Raw genomic sequence first — 23,967 nt, 5'->3', positions numbered from 1 at the left:
CATATCAGACTAATCAAACTTCTTACATTATTTGACTTCTTAATATTAGATTGTTGTAAGGATGAGTTCAGACAATAATCTTTACTGATCTTAAATAGAAGCTTGAAACATAGAATTTCTCTCCATTCCATTTGCTCTCTACATTTGCTTGATCATCATCCAAAGCAGTTTACTTCATGTAAAGGTGTTATTGTAATAAAGCTAATTAATGGGGTTGTATAACTTAATGATGATACAAAATATAATAAACAACTTCATAAGGGATGGCATATATTCAAAGAAAATGCAGCACAAAACTGTAGAATCTGCATCATCTCCACAAGGACATTTGAGTGTTCATTGAATTATTTCCAGGGAACTACATACTGAATATTGAGCAAATGTTTTTTCTAGAAAAGCACTTGAAATTATGTATCAGTAAGCAAAACCCCAAATACTTAATTATTTTCAGAAATTCAGTGGTAGCATAAACAAAGACTACAAGGTTTTAACTTCTTTATTTGGTAGTAAACATTAATACTAATCCAAAATGTTAAAAGAGCTGTTATTATAAAAAATACAAGTATTTCTACAAAGCATTGACAGCAGACAGCTGCCATTGCCTGACTAAAATAAAGCACAAAACAATATATATTATGTCCATACTATGAGAAGAAAATTTAAAGTAACTGAATATGTCCTTTTTGATGAAAAATGAAAACTAAAAGAGAAACTAACACATTTTGAAAGTAGTGACAAATTTAAGAGTGTGCAGGTGTTCATACGGTTCTTCTTAGAGGCAAGGCTAACAAACATCCTACAAGAGAACAGGAAAAGAAACAGGCAGGCCCATCCCAATACTACTTTTCTCTATCTAATGAAATTCTTTTGCATGTAGAAGAAAGCAACACATTTCTGAATCCACTGCCACCAGCACATAGCCTGGTGTCAGTATTAGGCACATTTTAGACAGACATAATGGAGTGAGATAGATCTACAGAAACTATTTTGTCTGGTGATTCTGAACAGCAACAACACTTCATCAAGATTTTGAATCATTAGCTTAACAAAAACAATGGTAAATTATCAGTATGATCAATAAATCATGCAAAAGGGGAGTTGAAATTTAGTTATGGGTGATTTGCCATCCCCACAGAAGCAGATAAGAAGTTCTTTCTGCAAGTTAGAAGGTCACTTATAAGGCTGACAGAACGCAGATATTATTTTTGACTTTACAGGAGGGAAGATCAGAATTAGAACTAAAGTTTTTAAAACATAGTGTTGTGAATTTATACCTGAAAAGTCATATGTAAGAGCTTCTATTAAAAAATTAGGGTTACTATAGTTAAATTAGCATGGAGTACTACTTAATTAATTTAAGCTAATGAAAACATCAGCATTTCCACAAGAAAGCAAATGAGAGATAAGGTAAAGAGAGCATTAACAGAGGGAAGCACTGAGGTAAAAAAAAAAAAGCCTGTTGAGGCAGAAGTGAGACAATGGTACAACAGGACACCATGTCACAACTTCACCATCCAGTAGCTCCCAAGGAGCTCAACAGATCTCCTGCAACATCTTCCTGCATTCATGGGAACACCACTCCTGATGTATTACTCAAACTTCAGTAACCAGTCCATAGGAGCCAGCAGGGATGCTCAACTTCGCTTTACAATCAAAATGAGAGCAGGTCCCTCCCTGTCACCAAAGCCCCTCAGGTGGATCTAGCCAGCTCTCTGCTTCTTCACTTTTCCAGAACATGCAAACCAAGTGTTCATTGCATGCAAAAAGTCTACCTTCTATACATAATCAAAAAATACACAAAAAAAGCGCCTGTAATTTCATTCTAAATCAGCTTCTAACATTGGTTCTTTACTCCATCACCAGCCACTTTTTAATTATTATTAGCTTATTAATACTTCTGACATTTGCAGATGTTGCTTTTCTTATGCAAAGAACTTCCTCCCAAACCAAAACATACCCAAATTTTTATCTGCAGTGGAACATATCTATATGTTAGGTGCCAGAAGTGCTTTTTTTTTATTAAAAAAAAAGAACATTCAAACATGTATAATTCAAAGGGACCTGGAGCTAACTGTGTAACACAGCTGTTGATGTGGGTTGAAAGCAATAAATCAACAATCTGAGGAAGAAAAGCGCACAATGAGCTTGAGATAAAAATCAGCAATGTCAAATATCCCCCTGCTCATTTCAGGATTGTCAGCTTCTTCTGCACTCAGTTTTAAAATAAGTAAAATGTATCAAATCAGAAACTTTTTACTTTCCCAAACAACCAAGATGATAATATAAAATGAATATAATAACTAAACTATCAACAATTACTTAATTCCCCAAATCCTTCCTTTTAAACTAGGCAATTTTGTGTTTCTGGAATAGGTCACGTTCTCATTCCACAAACAACCAACATGAAGCTGCTGTTTCTATTTATACTCAGGCCCACAGGATTTGTCTGAAGCGCATGATGGGATGGCAGGAGCAAGGGTGTGTGCGTGAGGCAGACTATACTGCTCCCTGTCCCCACACTGCGTTAAAAATATGCTCTGTTATTAATGGACCACCAATTTTGAAAAAAAAAATCAAAAACATAAAAAAAACCCCTCAAAATATGTTTGACTCATTTTACATCAGCCTGTTACCACACCTGATCTGGTGACTTTAGTTCCCCATCGTAGTCTAGAAAAAGAAGATTTATTAGAGATGCCGTCTCAAGATTTTGTTGTCCTGTCTTCGGGTTGACTTTGGTGCCCCTATCTAGTTTAAGAAGCTGGTAATGTGTTTTGTAAATTAGATTATCAGTTCAAATTCTATAGCCCTTGGCTAACAGTTATTGTAAGCCTAAGTCTCTACTTCAAAAGCTTTTTAGAAAAACATATTGCTTCATTAGAGCTCTGTAATTGTAACAGTCCAGTTAGAGTGTTTCTGTGACAACTGTACATATACATATATATCATAGAAAGCACCTATATACTCCTGATAGAGAGTTCTCTCTTATTCATTAGTGATGAGCTAGATTAAGTTTGTTATTGTTTGTTTGTTTTTTCTTTTTAGTTGGTCACATTTTGTATGAATATTACTACAGGTCCACAAAATTAGGAAAACAAATTCAGATGATACTACTCCCAAAAGTTAGCTTTACTTTACAGGCAACTGTATTCCCTTAGTGAGGGTGGTCACAGAATAAGTGACCTAGACTACAAGGGAAATCATCATTACAGCTTAGACAAGATCAACTTTCTTTTGAAATAAATCCACTCAGAAGAAACATGACAGAGTGCAAAGTTATATGCATTTGCATAACTCTGCCTAGAGGAGATGAACAGCCAGCATAATGTATTGTGCTCTTTCTGTGACCTCTCTTGCAAACAGTTCAGCATTAGTTTTAAGCAGCCTGAGAAGCCAAAAAATACATACATTCTTAGCCAATTAGGCTCAGTTGGCCAGCCTGTAAGAATAAAAAAATAACATATGGTACTCTAGAGACCTACATTTTGTACCAGGTTTGTATTTTTTAGCATTAAAGCAATGAAATTATAGGGTTTTAATTTCCCCCAAAACAGACAAGGACAAGGTGAGAATCAAGGTTCTTTTCCCAAGAACTTGCAGCAGTGTAGAGACGGCAGCTGAGCTGCTGGCCACTCTGAGCTAATTACCGGCACAGTGAGGAGTATTTCACTGAAGCCAGAGTATGTTAAAAGTGACGTACAAGGCTCACAGATGAAGACTGGAGGTTTGAATAACGTTGTGCTTAACAGTGCACATGAAGTTTAACCTCTCAGAGTAACCAGAGACACTTAGGCAAAACATACCTCTAAGGATCTGGGCCATTTTTTAAAGTCAGCAAAACTAATAGGGATGCTGCAGGTGCCCCAAAGAATGAGGGCAAACCGTCCCACCAGGACACAAAGTCGCCCTACTGATGTATGCCCATCTGACTGCTGTTATGTGGAGCAGCAATGACTGTATGAGCCTGCAAACTAGGTTAATCACCCAGCCTCTCAAGTGATTTAACTTATACCTGTTTTCCAATTTATATTTGGAAGCTGACATTGAATGGGGTATGAACAATCTACTGTGTTAGAAGTATCTTTAACTATATCATAGAACTTGTTTAACAGTCTCCTTGAAATTATTCGGAATTACACAACTATTAAAATGCATGAGATTACCACTTAATAGCAACCTGTACCTTTGAAACTTACATTAGCCAGACAACCTTTACAAATATAATCACTAAGCTCTTAATGACATTTTTATTAATTTCCAGAAGTGACACTTTTATAATTAGAGCTGTCACATTAAGACAGTATCCCACCAGCCTAAAATGCTTTGAAAGGAAGGGCAGTCATTTGAAAGTGTTAAAATATACATTAACCATCTTTTACAGGGACAATAATACTGTATTTTTCCTTATGATTTTCTTCTTCCTTATTAAATGAAGTGCTCTTTTTTTCTGTATGTTAGACAACTACTAAAATGATGATGTAACAAAGACTATAAAATCGTATATGGTTTATAAACCTAAGTACATGATATCTCTTAGTCAAGTAATTACATGAAGTATCTCTGTTATAACAAAAGGTATGCCTCCAGATGGTCAAACTCTAAACCACTAGATATGATAATCTGTGACAAGGTTCACTAGTATATTAATGACTAATTTATATCCCACATGAAGGAATTTCAGGACTTATTTCAGTTGAGAAGTATTTTTGTTTCAAAACCTCAGTGAGAATCATCATCTCTAATAAGCCTCAGTTATAACCTTAATTGGGTATTGATAACAAAACACACTAATATACTCTTTTAGGCTCATCATCTTCTGGCTAGCAGAGTTTAAAAAGGCAGCCAAATGATTTTGAAGTCTCTGGGTGACAGAATTTAACTCTTCTTAAACTTCTAAAACTGTTACCTATCTGCAAACCCCAAGGCCTCCTGCTTCTTCGAAAGAGCACTGCCCTACCAGCTATTTGAAGGCTGCTGAAGACAAATGGGCTGAACAGAAAGAGGAGGAGGGCTCCAGGTGCTGGAGCAGAGATTCCCCTGCAGCCCATGGTGCAGACCATGATGAGGCAGGCTGTCCCCCTGCAGCCCAGGGAGGCCCATGGTGGAGCAGAGATCCACCTGCAGCCCATGGAGGACCCCACACTGGAGCAGGTAAGTGTCTGAAGGAGGCTGTGACCCCATGGGAAGCTCATGCTGGAGCAGTCTCCTGGCAGAAACTGCACAACTGTGCATAGAGGAGCCCAGGCTGGAGCAGGTTTGCTGGCAGGACTTGTGACCCCCCCATCCTGGAGCATTGTGTTCCTGAAGGGCTGCACCCCATGGAAAGGAGCCACTCCAGAGCAGTTTGTGAAGAATGGCAGCCCATGGGAAGGAACACATTGGAGAAGTTTGTGGAAGACTGTCTCTCATGGGAGGGAACCCCACCCTGCAGCAGAGGAAGAGCATGATGAGGAAGGAGTGGCAGAGACAGCATGTGATGAATTGACCGCAACCCCTATTCCTTGTCCCCTGCACCATTCAGGAAAAGGAGGAAGAGGAAAATTGGGAGTGAACTTGAGCACGAGAAAAAGGGAGGGGTTGGGGGAAGGTGTTTTAAGATTTAGTGGTTTTTAACATTACCCTCCTCAGATTTGATTGATAATAAATTCTCCTCCACAAGGCAAGTCTGTTTTGCCTGTGATGGTAACACGGGAGCCACCTCTCTCTTTCCTTATCTTGACCCATGAGCCTTTCATCTTCTTCACTGTCCAGCTGAGGAGGGAAGTGACAAGAGGACCTGCCATCCAATCTGCCATAAGTATATAACTTTGTAAGCTCATCTTATATTTTTTACATTGCTTTTGAATACTAAATGAAAGACCACAGAAATTAGGCAAGATTGTGTATCAGCAAAAGAAGTTTGTATGTTAAATACACCCATTTAATAGAAATTCCTATCATTTTCTCATAGAGTTTTTTATCAACCAATGCTGCAAAGGCTTTGCTTTTTATTACAGTTTTTCAAATATTTCACCATATCTGTGGCTCTTTTTTATTGCTTCAGGGCAGCTAGAGATTTTACGCACCTAAACCTAAAAGTAAATGAAGTTCAGAAAAGACAGCAAACAGTTCTCTTTTTTTAAGACTATAACCCCAAAATAAGCAGAATAATAACAGACACCTAAATGGAACAGATAAAAGATGCAAAAAAGAAAAGACTTTTCCAAAAAGTCTTCAACATGAAGCATTTTTCTGAGAGTTTGATGAAATGATGAAAACCTGAAAAGCACCCACCCCCTACTGGGACACTATAAATGCAAAGACTTTTTTGGCCCTACCATAAACCAGAATGGCATCAATGACTGAATCAGTATTAATATGAAGTAGGAATTATATGCTGTATAAATTTTCCTCTGGTTATAAATATGGATTTAAGATGTGTATTAATTTATATACTGAAATTATTTCATTTCCACATGTTAATAAACGATACACAGCTCCATTCCTTGAGAGTCACTGCTACACAAGTATTACCATTTACTGGAAAGGTGAATGTTCCAAAATGTATTGTACATCTTTCAGAATACTCAGATGTGCAATGAACCGACTGAGTAAGCAATGAAATACAAATCTTGCTTTCTTAGCTATCTCACGAGTAGTTTCCACAACATAAAACCTACAGCGCTCATTTGCCTGTAGCATAAATCTGAAGTTTCAGCTTCACTTAGTGTCACCCAGAACTGGCATTAAGCCTTCCTGGTCTTGCACAGATCTCCTTTCACTAGTTGTTAACACTGAAGTGCTCCCCATATCCCCTTTCAAAAGTAACTCAAAAGCTTTATTATAACATGTTTCTTGGTAGAACTTTGCACCTATGTTTGAACAGGAAAAGGTATTTAAATCTGATATAGGTATGTGCATACAATCTGTGTTTATTCCAAAAGCCAGCTCGAAGTTTTATGTAAAATACTTTTTCAACATACTTTCAAACAGTGCATGTGGATAGCACTCTGCTGTTCTCTTTGGAAGATGACTGTATACCTTAATAGAGTTCAATATTAAAAAACTAGAATAATGTGCATCTTAGTGCATGGAGAGATTGCTTTTTCTTGAGTGACAGAGGAAATGAATGACCAGTCACATCAAAGCCTGGGCTACATGTGAGAAACATGGAAAAGGTAAAACAGAAAGGATACCATTTCAGAGATATGAAAACTTAGGTTTCATTGGGCATCAGAGGCAGACCTAAGTACTTCTGAGCTTTTCTAAATCACAGTCTAGTGTCTTGTTTTACAAGACTTATTTTCTTGCTGTGCACTTACATCCCAAGTACAGACTCTCAAGCATATAGTCCCACTTTTTTTTGTTATATTCAAACTACTTCCACAGACTGAATTATTAGAAGGAAATGTGAATACTGCCATTTTTCACTGCTCTATTTAAAGTCATATGTAGGCAGTTAGAAGTACAAAGTCATATTATCCATAACTGACCAGAAAGAACTGCATATGTGCTTTTATCCTGTAAGCACAAGCTATACCTTCCAAAGAAGGCTGCTCTTTCAAAATACAGCCACTTATAATTAAAAACCCCCAATGTTTTCTAATTAGGTATCTGTTTTGTTAAAATCACTTTAAAAATCAGTACAATTTTAAAAGTAACTAGAAATTATGCAACAATAGTCAATACTTTGATTAGTCATGCACGAGAGATACAGGCTTTGGGATATTTAAGACCTTTTTCCCTCAAAAAAATGCACTGCCTCACAGTCTTCAGCCTCACTTGGGAAGAGAGAGGAGACAGTTAGTTTGGAACAGGAAAGGCATATCTGCAGTCTACAAAGGCAATCTGTTCATCACTGGCTGAATGCAGTTGTAAAATGACCCTCAATTTTCCTGCAATGTTTCTACCAGCTGAGTGACCCTGAACAAAAAAATTAAGCAATGATCTACAGTGGGTTGTCTCCTCAGTCTTTGATGCAATTGCTCCTCAGTTCTACTGCATAAATGTAGATTAACTTTTTCAAAATGTTTTAAATTTTTTTAATGAAAGTAAGCATGGAAGTGACTTCTATCTGTTCAAGAAAGAAAAAAAACCCCAAGTTTCTCAGTTTTCCAGAGCAGACAGTTTAATATGAAGGAAAATAGCCATCTTCTAGACAAATAAGAATTTGGTTGTTTTGAGGCATTCCTACCAACAAACAGGTTGCAATTAAAGAGAAATTATATAAATATGTATACATAAACTGCTCTGTAGAAATATCACATTTGATTTCCATAACATTTTACCCTGGTACAGAACACTGAAAAAGTATGAAACATTGTTAAATTAAACTTCATGCTATATTTCAGATGTAAATTGGCAACCTGTTTCAATTAGTTGAAACTAAACTCACTACAAAATGCCATAAGGCAAGAATTTAAACTAGAGAACATCTTAAGTGTTATTCCCAATGTTCTCCAAATGCTTTGCTGAACTTGCAAACCTTTCAACTATAGTCTGTTCTCCTTCCTTTCTCTTCGCATACCCAGTAATTCTGAGTACCTCACAGTTACTAAATGAGAATTAAAGGCATCAGTTACTGCTGTGCCCAAAATGTGGAAGGAACTGCAAGGTATTGCTTAAGTTCACTGAGCTGCAGATTTAAAGAATGCACTAAAATAAGCTTTAAAATATGTCTATCCAAAGCTTAATAAGAAATGCTCCTACACAGTTCCTGAAGGTCCTAAAGGCCAACTGTCTCTGAAGTTCCAAACAGAATATTAATTAGAATTTCAAGCCAAAAGGTTTGTATATGTCATGTTAGTTGTAGGAAAGACTTCCAATTAGAATTTGACTCAAGAATAAAGCCACTAATGTCAAATGAAGTGCATTAATTACTTTTAAAGACAAAGAGTTGGGAGACTAGACTGGTTAGATGGTAAAGGGCAGAGAAAGGTCCTTAAATAATCAACTGACAGATTCTTAAATAAACCACACACAAAATATCTAACTACTGGAAATTCATAAGGGGATATAGGCTGAGTTCAATTAAAAAACAGAGAGGAAATGTATTTGATTTCAAACCACAGAATAATAACTAAATAGAAGGATGTCCCCTTTATTTCTAAATATTTTGCCTTTAAGAAAAGGTAGAATTACAGAAATCAGATCACAGCCATAGTGTTTCTTCTTCTTTTTATCTCAAGCTATGAATAGAGGCAATCAACTCCGTCATTGAATAATCCCAAGTAAAGTTGGAAGGAACATGTTTGACCAGGAAGAAAGGTAACAAGAAACAAAATCGTAGTGGAAGGCAAAATAACCAGCATCCATGTTTTACTAAAACAGAAGAGAAATGGGCGTAATTTTTACATCTTCATGAAATACCAATCTATTTTATGTCCCATTAAAAAAAGAAGGCACATATGTAGTATATCCTCCTAAAGCAATCAGTACCAACAGTGAAATGTGAATGCCTAGGCAGAGTCCTAGCCACTCTTCATTCTGAAATCATCATATTTACCTAAGTAAGAAGAGTGCAGTGAAATAGACCATGGTAAGTAACAAAATGTACTCATGCCAATTTCACTGCTTTAAAATTAAAGCGTAGCAATTAACTGTTTTAAAAATTCAATTTCTAATAAAGTTTTAACCTTTGACAGTATAGAGGCATTTTTACTGATTTCCTTGATAACAAAAAGTAGACAAATCCTCAAAACCTTCTTTTCATTTCAATGTTTTATTTCAGCTAAAGGTAATATTTCTCTTTTCAAACTGGAAAATTCAAAACAGAAGAATATTTCTAAATCAAAACTATAAAGATTTCATTAAGGTGTTCAAAAGTTCTTCAATGTCTGTAAAAAAAAGTCCTCAACTTTTCTTTTTTTTTTTTTTCTTAACAAAAATTATATCCCAGTCAAGACATACTCTGAAAAATAGGTCTGGCTGTCAAAACAATAACTTCTAGTGAATAATTTCTTTCTTCACAAAACGCAACCTCTGCTGGTAATACAGAATTGCATTTTTTCCCAATAAACTATTTTTTCAATTATAGATTTATATTGAATGGTTCCAAAATATTCTTCTAAAACTGTAGAAATAAAGACTGAAAAATATTTAAGAGTTTTTCTTTCATGGAAAATCCAAACTATAATGAGTTAAAAAATAATGTTTTAGATAATAACAGTCATTGGATGACTATGCAATCATATTACTTTTGGAATTTTTTTAAAATAAGAACCAGTAAAATTTTTGTGCTGTAGCAATTGAATTTTAATCTAAATTCTCAGTTAATTGCACATGTGTATTATTAGTACAAGAACAGCACCAGCAATGGCAGTGTATCTGAGACTGGGCACATGCAGCTGTCCATGTTTTATCCATATTCCAGGGAAACCTACTCTCTCGAGCGATTAAAACTGCTTCCAACACTTGTGTATATTATAAGTGAAAAAATTGCTCTCAGAAGCAACAAGGTGCAGAAGTGTTTGGGGAAAAAAAGGTTGGACATAGAAGAAAGGCATTTAAATCTCCAGTAACAGTCTAAATAGATACCAATATCAATTTCATTACTATAAATGAAAAGAAGGATCTGAAGAATACTGAGGGCACCACATAATTAAATTGTATTAACTTACACTACTACATTACAAAATGACCACCCTGTGAGAAAAACAAATATATTACTTAACTTTGGCATGTAGAGCGTCAGCGTCTCCAAACCAGAAGATGTCACAAGCCATTTAAAATACTATTAATGTACAACATTCTGTGTGCATATTCTAACAACACCTACTATGACTTTGACTTGTGTCACAGTTCTTCATACATAGCATACTTTATACTCACAAAATAACTCACTTTTGGAGGACAATGTACAACAATCTTGAGTCACAACTGACTCATGGAAAAAGAGGAGGCAGGCAGGTTACATTCTTACTCAAGGATATGTTCTGTGCAAAAATGACAACTGAACAATTTTGCAAGAACAATGCTGCTCTTGCTCTTCTCAGAAGCGGAGTCATGAAGAGAAATCGAGAAGTGTTTTGTATTCAGTAGTACCCACACCTTTTAATTTTTGCTTCCTACTTGGCTAAAACACTTGAATTGACTAGTCCATTAAATTTAACTTGCTACTGGACGTGGTCACATCTGTTTTCAGATTTTTAATTCCATCTGGATCAGGTTCTCATCATTAATTAATATCATGTATGCATTCTTTTATTTATTTCATTGTTTGCATGCAGATAAGCACATTAGTGTACGAGACTGGCATGTTTACAAATATCTAAATACTTTCTTTTAAAAAGTGTTAGCAAGGCTGATTTTTCGTATCATTTAGGTCTTTGTGGAAGTGAGGATATCAGATGGTGACAACCTAAATGATACATTAAAAAAAAAAAAACAACAAACAAAGTAAGTGGAAGTCTATGCTATGATTTTTTAAAAATTTTACATGGGCTCAAAAGTGAACAGACCAGTTTTGGAACACAAGCATTTTACTTCTATCTTAGAAGCAGCATATAAGCTTAAGTTGAAGTTAGCCCTCAGCTGCAAATGATAGAATTCCGGGAAAGCATTTCAGAGATCTCAGAGTACAGGTCTTGTTCTGTCATTACTCTTCTTGTTAAACCTTTGCTCCAACCATTGCTGGAGAAAGGACTCTGGGTAAAACAGAGCTTTGGTGTCCCCTAGTTATTGTGCTCTAGAAATAGCAAAGGATTTTTATTCAGGTAGGAAAGTAATACGTGCTTGTTCTATATCAGATAAATGTTTATAAACTTGCAAAGTTTCCAAAGGGATGCAGCATGAAAGGAAACATAGGAGCATGTCTTATCTTTCAACAGTTGATATCCACATTAAAACATTAGGGCAACGGTACATATCTTTGTGAGCAGCTGGTATGTGTGCACTCTAGAAATGAACACTATGGGGTTATGAACTTGGCAACACTTCCCTATCTGTTATGCCTGAAGTAATTCTCCCATCTCTGGAAAAAACAAAGAACGAACTGTAAAGCTAAAACAGTTCTTAATGTATAGGCCTAGAAAAACTCTGCTTTAGATCCAGTTTAGTGCCATACGACTCCAAATAAAGTACTTTTTTGTTTGTTTAAATAACCAGTAAGAAACAAGAATTTTATTCTCATCTGGAAGGCATCTTTAAAATACATCTATCAACATATGTATTATAGGTGTAAACTCTTTCTTTTGTAAACTATAAATAAAAGAAACACTTCTGTGACTTCTTTCAGGGGATTATTAGCATATCACTACCATGCAAATTAGATAATATAGGAAAGTTACTTTGAAAAACAAAGAGACATCATGGTGAAGGACTCAAAAATACAGCACCGAGTTAAGACAAGCAGCATTTCAGATGTTTCATACATATCTGTGAGTATTCTTTTAGGAGACAGGTGCTTTTGGTTTTATTCTGTTCAGAGAAAAAATGATTATTCTCAATTTTCTTTCTATAATGTCTGATAATACAAATAATGATCATCAACAATAATTTTCTTTTTCCAGATCTTCTAAGATAGATCAAAATTTTGATTTTTTTTTTTACCTTAAAGTGTTACCGATCTTTTTGGAATCCTAGCTATCATAGCTCTGTTATACAAAAGAAGCAAAATTATCGAGGATGTATTCAAACAGAAAATAACTGTCAGTGTATTGTTCACATTCAAGTGTGACTTAATTATAAAGAATTGTCACCAGCTAAAATGGAGAAATTAGAAATACATAGTGATATTTCTAGTGGCAAATGTACACATTTTAGCTGGTCTGTTTCAGGTTACTTGAGATCTTGTGTAACCACTTGTCTTGGAAGTCAGATTATCAACTTCCAGACTTAAATGTAGGTTTTCAAATAATCTTCACTGATCCTTATGAAGTATGCAGAAGTTTATGTTTGCACAGAAATACAACGAACATCTGCCCATGCACAGTATTATTTCTAAAGACTTAATCTACTTAATCTGAGAATTTATAAATGCGTAGATATCTTCAATTTTGTGAAAACTTGTGCTTCTTCTTGAAAGCATTTTTTGAAAAATGTACTAATTTCACTAAATAACATCTCCTCAAATCCACCCTTACCATCCAAAAACTGAGTGTCTGTAGTCAACCTTTATAATATATGAGTTATTAATATATGCTTAGAACTCTGTGCCACAGTTGTGGCCCCAAGCAGTAGTAGTTCACACTGAAAATGGATCAGTGGGACTGCACAAAAATTAATACTAATTTATTTCTTAACACAGGACACAATTAAATTTTATATAGTTTTATATTATAGCTAAGAGCCCAAGTAGACTTAGATGGAAAGCCACAGAACTTAGCTGAATATTCAATAAAATGGGATAAAGAAATAAGACAAGCCAAATGATTTCACAGTATCACAGTATGTTTGGGATTAGGAAGGGACCTCAAAAGATCATCTAGTCCAATCCCCCTGCTGGAGCAGGAACGCCTAGGTGAGGTCGCACAGGAATGTGTCCAGGCGGGTTTTGAATGTCTCCAGAGAAGGAGACTCCACAACCTCCCTGGGCAGCCTGTTCCAGTGCTCTGTCACCCTTACTGAGAAGTTGTTTTTTCTCAAATTTAAGTGGAACCTCTTGTGTTCCAGCTTGATCCCATTACCCCTTGTCCTATCATTGTTTGCCACCGAGAAGAGCCTGGCTCCATCCTCGTGGCACTCACCCTTTATATATTTATAAACATTAATAAGGTCACCCCTCAGTCTCCTCTTCTCCAAACCAAAGAGACCCAGCTCTCTCAGCCTTTCTTCATAAGGGAGGTGCTCCACTCCCTTAATCATCTTTGTTGCCCTACGCTGGACCCTCTCCAGCAGTTCCCTGTCCTTCTTGAACTGAGAGGCCCAGAACTGGACGCAATATTCCAGATGTGGTCTCACCAGGGCGGAGTAGAGGGGAAGGAGGACCTCTCTCAATCTACTAACCACCCCCTTTCTAATACACCCCAGGATGCCATTGGCCTTCCTGGCCACAAGGGCACAGTGCTGGCTCATGGTCATCCTGCTGTCCACCAGGACCCCCAGGTCCCTTTTCCCTACACTGCTCTCTAATATGTAATTTCCCAACCTATACTGGAACCTGGGGTTGTTCCTGCCCAGATGCAGGACTCTACACTTTCCCTTGTTAAATTTCATTAGGTTATTTACGCTCTACATGGACAGTGTTAGAATTTTGAATAATTTTTGTTTGACAAAGTTTGTGTTAGTTTATAGCAGACTGAAATAGCAGCTCAAATAATAGTCAGGTATCTGGATCTAGTATGAATGTCTATAAATTACTGAATAATAAGAAATTTGCTATCTTGAAATATCTCATTTTTTCTTGGAATGCTTCTGTTATCAAGATTTTACTGCTAACAAATTAATTAAATAGGGGTAATTCTATCTATGCAGTGTTCATTATTTCACAAATATGATCATCTATATTTTTTGACCAAAGATGTACAACAATGTGCTCAAGCACCAACTATATGAGGTAGTATTCATCCTTCACCTTTTAGGAAAGAAAATATTGCAAATGTTTTTAGCATTTCTTAGTGTCTTGGATATTCATTATTTCCATTGTTAATGCAGAATTTAATATTATTAAGCAAAAGAAGTACAATACACAAACTTAGTGTATTAATAAAATCTCCAAATTCCACCTCTGAAACACATTTGTCCAGATGGCACTTTTATTTATCAGAACTAAAGAAGGAGTTACTTCTATTTTTTCAGGAGATCAGAAAATCTATTTTCTGAACACAGTATTTATCTCAGAGAGTTCAATCCCTATACAGTATTTGTCATAATAACAGAAGAAAAAAAAATCAGCATTTTGCACTGCAGACTCAAATACGCTCATGAGCCTTGTTTCAATAGTGAGACTGTCAGAGCACTTTTGATGTGTGGACATCACAAATATTCACATCAGGCAAGCTAAAAATTAACAATCACAAATGGTCTTGCCCAACCAAAACATCTTCTAGCAGTACCTGCATATTTCTTCCCTAAGTCAATAGGATATGTCTAAAACACTGTCCAAAGAACTCCTGAAGTAATTGCATGCATGTGCCCAGTCTTCCAGATAACCCACAAAACTGTAGACGTGGTCTATTGATGCAGAAGATCAGCATACAAAAAAATCATAGACAGGAAAGTTGTTCCAAGACAGGATGAATTTCCACTTATAAAACTTCAGGGTTGTAACTTCAATGCGAAACAGCTAGTGAAAAAATCATGAGAACAGATTCAGAGACTCTCTGCCACTTTGCTCCTTAGCTATTGCTCTTCAAGGACTACTTCTATCACAGATTCAAATAAATGGATAAACTTCAATACTGACTTCCATGAACTGTGATGTAGGGTTTTAATTCCTGTGAAGACTGTCATTCTATCCTTCTTACTGAGTCCTAGCACCTTGATGCAGAATTATAGTCTATCTACTTATTCATTACGTTTTCAAATTATTACTCCTTTCCTTTATTTAACATTATGTTTCCTTCTGCTTTGTATCTCACAAAATGAAATTAAAAGAACCCTGGGAAAAGAAAATCTGTAATTTTGCTTACTTCATAATTTCAAATAAACCAATAAACCAACCTACCAATAGAGGATCTTATGTAGGCCTCCAAGATTTATTTAATATAGTATGTTTTGACACATTGTGATAACAAATTGACTGTCACAGTATAATTTGTTTTCTTTTAGAACTCATACATGATAAAGAATGCAGCAGACCAATAATAATAAAAACAAACAAACAAAACCAAAATTAGAATCTGATCCTAACTAGGAAAAAAAACCTCACATTTAAAGGATAAGATAAACACAGCAAATGATTATTTGGAGCAGATTCTTGAGCAGACTGCAGAGATGCTATATAATATAGAACAAGGTTACTGCTTCACCTGGCCCTTAACTTCTACCCATAGAAGTTCAGATTCCTGGGGTTCATGTGAAAGATACATATCCAACAATATAAGCAAATCTGTTTTCTTCAGAGTCAACAGTGAGCGCTAATTCATGTATACTTTGGAAAAAATCATGTCCTTAAAATAATGTTTTGTTTTTGAGCAAATACTTGTTAATATGGACAAATATTTCTTAATATAGAATACTGTGTTCCGTTTTCATCCCCACTATGGAAAAAAGCGTGTAAAGGCTGGAGATGGTCCAGAAGGGCCACAAAGATGATCAAAGGACTGGAAATCCGCCACATGAGGGAAAGCTGAGAGAACTGATTTTTTTCAGCCTCGAGAAAAGAAGACTTAGAGGAGATCTCATCACTGTATTCCAGTATTTAAAGGGTGGCTACAAAGAAGATGGAGACTCCTTTTTTACAAGGAGTCATATGGAAAAGATATGAGGTAATGGGTACAAGTTGCTCCTGGGGAGATTCTGATTGGACATAAGAGGGAAATTTTTCACTGTGAGAACAATCAGCCATTGCAATAATCTCCCCAGGGAAGTGGAGGATTCACCAGCATTGGACAATTTTAAGATCCATCTGGACAAGGTGCTGGGCCATCTTGTCTAGACTAAGCTTTTGCCAAGAAAGGTTGGACCAGATGATCCTTGAGGTCCCTTCCAGCCTGGTATTCTATGATGGAAGGTAGCCCAAGTAAGACACTTCTCAAAGCTGACTCTTAAATATCCCACATTTTCATTGTTTTTAATAGAGAAATTATTAAGGAAGGAATGCACATTTTCAAGAAGCTACATTTTTTTGTTTTGTAGCTTTTATGCTGATGTGCTGCTCTTTGATGATGCCTGAGGCTCTACCATCCCCTTTCAAGGACATAAGCAAAGAGTATTCCATCAGAGGTAAGATTTATAAAATTGATTTATTTTTTCCAGTTTTTCTTCACAAAAGAACAGAATAGTTCCATTGGAAGTAACCTGTAACAATCATCTAGCCCAGCTGACTGACCCCTTTAGGGCTGACCAAGTTATATCATATTATTAAGGCCACTGTCTGAATGCCTCTTACTATCAGACATAATTATAACTGTTACGACTACAACTGTTACAAAACTAGGAAAAAAACATGACTATTGCTGTTATGAAAACTAGTGTCTATGGTTTTCATGGCAACAACTTAATTTGTAGGGACTTGGATAACCACCTCTGCTCTATTCTCTTTGACCAGCACTAATGTATTTTTATCTCATATTCAGTCATGTATCTTTATAAACATTCAGATAATGAGCCATCAATAGTTAATGCAGCAGTTTACATGCCTGACTCAAGCTAAAATAATTGATAGCAATGTTTGTGAAGAAGATGTAGACTGAAATAGTAGTAATAGTCTTGTTACTGGCTTCAGGCATTCACCACATGCTCCTCCTCCTCTAAATATTTATGTTTGTGTCTTTTTTCTCATATCCCAGCTTTTTCTCCTGCTGGACTGTCATATTAGTCTTTGTCAGTCATCAAGTATTTATTACAAAGTCTACAGCTTTTAAGAGAAAATCTCCTCCTTATACGGAGAACTCCGCAAGAGCAAGGAAATAAATTCATACTTGAAAACAATTCAATTACTTGTACATACAATTTTATCCATGATTGTGCTCTGACAAGAATATGCTGGCAGTTTAAAAAAGAGAGTTTAGAGCCAGCTAAAGCATTGTCTTACTTATACCAGTGACAGAGACAGTCTGGTTTTTGACAGATAATATTAGTTAGGAGTCATCAACCTTAATAAAATTGGTATTTAATACTATGCAAACAGCTTCTGTTCACTTTTACGTAGAAAAAGAACAACCATGTATACATGTTCTTTAAGTAACTGACAAAGAAAACACTTAAATCTTTCCTAAATGTTTCTAAGGTTGGACACAACTAATATTTCACAGTTGTGTTCCACTTAAACCATGGTGACTTAATAATATCATTTCCTTGGAATTTCAGGTGTCCTCTCTCCATCATACATTAAAATCCTGTAACAAAATGTACTTACCTTTGTATTTACTCTCTTATAGTTAATTTAAAAATTATGTTTAAATTCTTGTCTTTTGCATACATATCGATATGCTTCCCTTAATATTCATATATTGAGGTAAACAGTTACCTAGCAAAAAGCATCATTCCAAATTATTTATGAAAATATTTATGTCCATATTTAGCAGAAAACTTCAAACTTCCACCTCAGACACATGGGATAGGATTTCTGTTTTACTTCTCAGAATGATTTTTAAATTATTCTGTGGAAATGTGAGAAAAAAATATTTTATCTTGGAATATACAGAAAATATATGGAGATCTTGAAAAAGCAGTTCATACAAGAGAAGGGAAGGTTTTTAGTCCTTCAGAAAAAGTACTGATTAATCATTTAAATATACAGGATGCCATTAATTCTCTATTTTCTTCAGCATAGCCAGAAAGAAATAAAATGGGGAGAAAAGCCATCATTCAATCTTCATCACAAGAACAAGAGCTATTTTAAGAACAGTGCTGTGGGACCCAAACAACAAACACCTGAAATTGCTTAGCAAGTGTCCAATCTTAAATGAACAACATTTCTGTTCAATTATTTTTAAATGTGTTTATTTTTTTCTGGTGGGTTATTGTGGTTTTGGTCTATGTCACCACATGTATCTATATGTATGTCACAATTTTGTGCCTATGCACTATATGCACACACATTTAAACAGAAAATACTACCTCAGGATAAGGCCCTGCTGACTTACTGTTGTCTTCCTATACCTTTCCTGTCCCTGGCAGCAAAACATTCATTATTCATCAGTATTGGAAGAAACTGCAAGGCTATCAACAAAATTTTCTAATCACAATCCTATTAAAGCTTAATATTGATCAAATTACATAAACTGGTTCAATAAAACAAGGTCATTACATTTCCCTCTTTGGATTTTTCTTTCTATCATGCCTCCAGTAAGCATTTCTAAATAAGTGGTATCTTATTGGATGAAATAAAACCTTAATGATTGCCAGTCTATTTCTATTACTGTTTTTATTACTGAGTTACTGTAGCTAAGAATTAGAGTTTAGCCAAAATCTATGAGGTAAGAGGGGATATCAAAAGATTCTTTTTAGCATTGCAGTCCCACATCCCAAACAATGCTACTATCCGTATCTAGAAAGAACAGATTTTCAAACAGTGCTGATGATAATATTTATTAGAGAGAAAAAAACAAAACAAAACAAAACAAACATTTTTTTGCAACATCTTGAAGAATTTATACTTCATTAGTACTGAGTGTTTGGATCTCCATCAGAGAGATTCACAGGAATCACAATACACTCAAAGTTGCTGGAAACAAAAAAAATCAACACAAATAGGTTAAGAAACTGAAGCAGTTTCTTCTCCATGTTCCTTATCAAGACCACAAAGAAGGGTGACTTTAATTCTTTACTACTGGATATTTCCCTTTCTGTTGTAGAGATCCATAGTAAAGATACTTTAAATAAAATTCTGAAGAGGCTACTATAGAAACAGGCAAGACAATTGGTCTATTGTACATATAATATTAGAAGGCCTTTCATTAAGTTGTAAATTATTTTAACCGTGTCATCAAATGGAAAGCTGCACATTTGTTTGCTAGCTACCATTAACAGAGTTGTTTATTATTGCTCTACAATATCTCAGAGGAGGATGTTGTTTCAAAAATAGATTAGTATGTATTTCAGCAACACCCTTTTCCTAGGCCTGGACAGCTGGTACTGCTAGTACTGCTTTGCAGAGAGTTTGGACCACTTGAGTTCCAACAGTTCCTCCCAGTATAAATTATTTCAGAAGTCCCTTCCAACTTCAACCATTATGTGACTCTGTGACTATTAGATTAGTTTCTAAGTAAATCACTGGGCAAGTACATTATTAATGAACAAAATAGACATATTTGACTAAAGAGTGATGACCTATGAACATCTTCTTATAAATAATACCTCAGCATCTTCCATATCTTATTTTATCTTAATTTTAAAAGACTATGAGAAATATTAAACAACTACAAAACAAGCCTAGTTCAGCATTATCAGAGCACATTTATAATTATTATAACTCTTATGATTCTTATGATTCATTATAAGTCTTGCAATGACATAAATAGTATTTTTTCAGTGTTCATTTACAAGGCAATTAATATAGGTGACATTTTCTAGACAATTTAGCTTAAAGAAGATTATGGTGAAATTTGCTTGAGAAAGTTGTAACTGAACTTTTTCTTCTTTCTACCACTCAAAATAGGAGTTACACTTTCTAACTAAGGTTATTCATCTTTTTAGTAGAGTACTTTTTTTATGCTACTTTTTTATGCTTACTCCAATAAAACAAACCGTACTGTTGAGTACTTAGATCCTATGCTTCCCCTTTACAGTAAAGTTGTATTGTATTTAGCAATTATTATTTTTTTTTTTTCTGGACTGAAGAGTCATGACCTAAATACAATAAATTCTTGTCGTAAAAGAACATGCAGTGTAGACCCAAATATACTTTCCTTAGAGGCTTCTGCTGCTAACAGGTAGCTTTGGGAAGAATAAACAAGAGCATTTGTGAACTAGATTAGTAATATCAGAAGACCTATTATGCATAGAACACTTCTCAACTTAACCGTACTATCACATAATTCTAATAGTTTTAGTAAAAATACTCAGACTCATGTTTCATCCTTTGTGTGAATGATCCCACACAAAGTGGAATCTCTCCACAGTGAAGTCTGAAATCAGAACAGGGAGGGGTGTTCAGGGTGAAGTTCAGAGAGTAACCAAAGGTATTATGATATAGAATGTCTTTCACAACAGATTCATCTTGGGAACAGTTTGAGGTTTTGACCCTGTCTTTGTCTAAGAAAGATGGATTCTGAATGCCATTCCTTGATAATTCAAGACATTCTTCCAATGAGTGATATATTTTTATTCATAGTACCTTATATTCATTACTTCTTCTATTAACATTACTTTTGGCTTAAACCATGTCTTACATCTTTACTTAGTCACTCAGTCTTCCTTCCTCTCCAAGAAAACCAATTAAATCACTCATATTCCCTCTCAACTCCATTTTCCCCAGAAGTAAGAAAACTTCAATTAGTCTTCTCATGCAGAAGGTGTTATTGGCTCTTTGCTCTAGGAGGCTTTTTCTGAATCTCTTCCAACCTGAGGTTGCCTCCCAATTACTACTGAGCCAAAATCTAGACAACAGGGTTCAAACCACCTTTTGATTTAACTCCATTAGCACTTATCTATTTCTAATACAAATCTCTTACATAATACATTTCAGAATTACATTAGTCTTTTTCACACCCACATCCCATTAGCTGCCTACAAGCATTCTATAACATATGTTTTCCTTCTCTAGTACTGCTACCTAAAAGGTCAAAGCGTACATTTCTGTTATTAACTGATAGATATAAGGCCTTCATCTTTGTACCATGCGATATTATCCTACCTCTGTCACTCTTGTTCTTGTGTATTATAATTGTTCCATTAGCTGGCTATTCAACACAATTTTGTGTTGTTTAAAACTTTCACTAGCATGCTCCTGCTTCTTGTGCTTAAATTATCTAAAACTGACCCCAAACTACATTCTTGATCAACTACTACTACTAGCCTCCTTCCATCCTGCCACTGTCTACTGTAACTGATTTTTTTCCTCTCTCTCTTTCATTACTTACCTTACTAATTATCTTACTTTTCATTACTCACTTCACATCTACTAGTAATTTAAATGCGGCCACTTCAAAAGATATCTATTTTAGGGATATCACAGTTCTCCAGTCTAACAATTCTGGTATCAAAGAATGATGTTGAGTCATTCTTTATAAAGATTATTTTGATAAACCCTTGTCATATTCTTAAGTTAACTTTTTGACTTATTATAACTTTTTCCTCCAAAATAAGTTTTTAAAACTTCTCTGTTGTTACATGTAGTGTAACTAGTCTGTAATTGCCTGCTCACTTTTTTCCTCCTTCTTCAAACATAGCTGTTCATTTGAACGTAGATCTTCTTAAAGTTAAGACTGCTAATTTAATGGACATAAAAATAACTTCAGTGACAGCAATTGCAAAACAACTATATTTCTGTAACTCAAACTTGAAAGACAGTGAACTATACACTGTTCTGTTGTAGTATAGATCAGTATAAAAACTTAGAGCCATCTACAGTCTTATTTCAGATTATGGTTACAGCATTAACAGCTGTAGCAGTATTAATATCTCAAGCTCCATATTTAGAGTTATTAATTATCTCCTATTTCCAATCAGACAACATTTTTCAATGGCTCATTCATTACTTCAGTTTTCATGCAGGTTCTGTTTGTTCAGATTCTATTTATGAAAAATCCAATTACTTTTCCAGTTCCTGTTTTTAACTGTTTAAGACAATAAACAAAACCAGAGTCCTAACAAAAAAATGCTTCAGAATGTAACTGTATTAATATGCATTTCCTACATGCAAAGTACTATGTAAATACGAATAAATAATTGAATTTTGAAAACCATTCAAGAAATGAAGAGCTAAAAAATTAAATTCTGATGAAGCAAGACTCACTAAATGTTACATTATAACTAAATAATAATCATTGTATAGTTACTGTATATTTATGTATTCTTCTCTTCAAAATCAAGTGAACATGGAATTCTTCCTCTCCACAGGGAAGCACTTTGTCATAGGGCTATGTTAGGCAGCTCGCAATGCAAGCTTGTCATTCATAAAATAGTAAACAAAAAATAAAATTATAAAAATACTATGTAGAATATCTCAAGTCCAGAAAGGAAGCTAAATAATATGGCAGTCATATGGAAGTTAGTTCTTGGAAGGCTGTATTATTAGAATGTTCTATTACTAGGCCAGTGTTCTGTACTTGTGAAAACAGATTTCTACAGAGCTGAATTACTTACATGAAGATCTAGACTAGCTAATTGATGGGAAAAAAAAAAAAAAAAAAAAAAAAAGTCGAGTTCTGCTTTAAAGTTTAAGCATAAAGTTTCTCATACAGGAAACCCACATCTCTACTTCGACAGATGGATGAATGTTGCCTGAAATACATATTCTTAATGGTACATGGTAATGTAAAGTGTTCTCCTGACAAATCAATTACTTTTAGAGGTTGTACAGCTATCATTGAAAAACACACACCATCAATGCTTACTTGAAGAAGTAAATATTAAAATCATATCATGATCCAGCTCCTTAGAATTTCTGTTTCTTTTAGGCTCTTTATCATATTTATGCTGAATATTACTTTCCTTAGCTGGTCTCCTGCATTTTAGCGGGAGTTTTGCCTACATGAAACACAGAAACACTAAGACTTAGAAACCTGCTCAGCAGAAATACCTCACTATGGGCTGTGAGGAGTGCCTCTGTACTAAGCAGCACACCAAATGGGGGTTCACAGGTACAGAACCTCCTCTCCAGACTCCTTCATTCTTTGAATGAAGGATCTATGCTGTCTTTCTCTTTTACACTCTTCTATGATGAGACACCAGCAGAAAAAATCAACTGCCCACAAATTAGAGGTAAAAAAAATAATAATAATCACACCACCAAACTTGGTTCTACTGTATATCAAGATCATTACTACTCCTTTGTGTTTGACCCAAGCCAAGTGTAGTCATTCTTATTGCCTTGAGCTAATGCTGAAGTTGCTAATGCTATTCTTCAAATGATTACCGCCTCTCTCTCTTTTTCAGCCCTACCCCAGGATATTCCTATAACCTGCCACAGTTAGTCCTATGCAACTGCTTCTGTTCCCTACTCCCGTGGGTGCCTTTTTCTTTTTCTGTCTTTAAGTGCTTTCTCACTGATTTGATTCATCCTTACCATCTCTTTATTCCATTCACACAGCCGAATCTATCTTCCTTTCTCTCTAGCAACTAACAGGTACACAACTTTGCCTGGGTAAGTATGCCCTAGCCCTCAAATTTACAATCAAATTCTGTTGCAAGTGACAGCTGGGAGATGCAAAGAAAATACGTGGAGAAAAACTGTGGTTTGACTCATGGTATATTTCAAACCTCTGGCCAGATACACATCCT

The 23,967-nt window shown here is 35.3% G+C and overlaps 1 protein-coding gene across 1 annotated transcript in view; it reads right to left on the bottom strand.

Annotated features, from left to right (window-relative positions):
- The window catches only part of PPFIA2 (PTPRF interacting protein alpha 2), a 319,033-nt gene that overhangs the window by 284,380 nt on the left and 10,686 nt on the right, over nucleotides 1–23,967 (bottom strand). The gene's annotated exons all lie outside the window — the stretch shown is intronic.

This window comes from Streptopelia decaocto (assembly GCF_964273445.1).
Source record: "Streptopelia decaocto genome assembly, chromosome: 1".
NCBI lineage: Eukaryota > Metazoa > Chordata > Aves > Columbiformes > Columbidae > Streptopelia > Streptopelia decaocto.
The sequence above is the reverse complement of the archived record's forward strand: the minus strand, read 5'-3'. Positions and strand labels throughout refer to the sequence as shown.